General features: G+C 35.6%; 1 protein-coding gene across 1 annotated transcript in view; it reads right to left on the bottom strand.

The window, feature by feature from the left end:
• Positions 1-1263, bottom strand: part of LOC119411476 (alpha-2-macroglobulin-like protein 1) — a 670820-nt gene that overhangs the window by 345521 nt on the left and 324036 nt on the right. The window lies entirely within an intron of this gene.

Raw genomic sequence — 1263 nt, 5'->3', positions numbered from 1 at the left:
TATGTTTGAATGTATGTATGTATGGATGAATGTATGTATGTATGGATTCATGGATGTACGTATGTATGGATGTATGGATGGATAGATGGATGTACGGATAATAATAATAATTTATTCAATTTGTACCGCACTTTATATTTTACCATCTCAAAGTGCTACAATATAAAATATCTAAAGAGAATAAAATGTGGACTAAAAAAAGGACAAAAAAATGTTAAAAGCTAAAAAAAAAAAAAAAAAAAAAAAAACCCTGCAGGATTAAAATACTTTTAAACACTATAAAATCTTTTAAATAAAAAGGTTTTCAGACTTTTCTTAAAACTTTCTGTAGTCTGGGGTATCCTTAGATGGGCAGGGAGGTTGTTCCACAGACAAGGAGCAGAAGAGCAAAAGGCCCTGTCACCCATGGTGCACGGTTTTGTCCGGGGAGGGTGGAGCTTGTAGGAATTTGTGGAGAGGAGGGATCATGTTGATGTCTGAGCAGTGAGCAGTTCTTTAAGATAGTGTGGAGCATTGCTGTGAATGGACTGGTGGGTGAGTAAGGAAACCTTGTATTCAACACGGAGCGAAATGAGAAGCCAGTGCAGAGATTTAAGGATTGGGATGATGTGATCATGTTTCCTTTGCTTCATCAGAATCCTGGCTGCACTGTTCTGTACATATTCAAGTTTTTGAATGTGCTTGGATGGAATTCCATAAAAAAGTGCATTGCAGTAATCCAGTCTTGAGGAAACGAAAGCATGGACATGTTTTTCAGCATCGGAAAAGGAGAGTAATGGACGGAGTTTGGAGATGTTTTTCAGATGAAAAAATGAAGTCTTGCAAATATTTTTAATATGAGATTCAAATGTAAGCTGAGAATCAAAGCTTACACCAAGATTAGTCACTGTATCAGCAAAGGGAATGTTTTGGCCAGAGAAGATTATTGTAGAGATAGATGTTGAGTGAGTCTGATGTGGAGTACCAACCAAAATAACTTCTGTTTATGATGTGTTTAATTGGAGAAATTTGGCATTCACTCAGGCTTTTACTTCTTCAAGACAGGTGGTGAGAGAGGAGAGTGATGAACCTGTAGAATCTATTTTGATATAGAGCTGCAAGTCATCTGCATAACAATGAACAGATAAGGATGTACGGATGTATGTATGTATGTATGTATGTATGTATGTATGTATGTATGTATGTATGTATGTATGTATGTATGTAAGTATGTATGTATGTATGTATGTAAGTATGTATGTATGTATGTATGTATGTATGTAT

Source organism: Nematolebias whitei, chromosome 6 (assembly GCF_014905685.2).
Source record: "Nematolebias whitei isolate Nwh7 chromosome 6, NemWhi1, whole genome shotgun sequence".
NCBI classification, from domain to species: domain Eukaryota; kingdom Metazoa; phylum Chordata; class Actinopteri; order Cyprinodontiformes; family Rivulidae; genus Nematolebias; species Nematolebias whitei.
The sequence above is the reverse complement of the archived record's forward strand: the minus strand, read 5'-3'. Positions and strand labels throughout refer to the sequence as shown.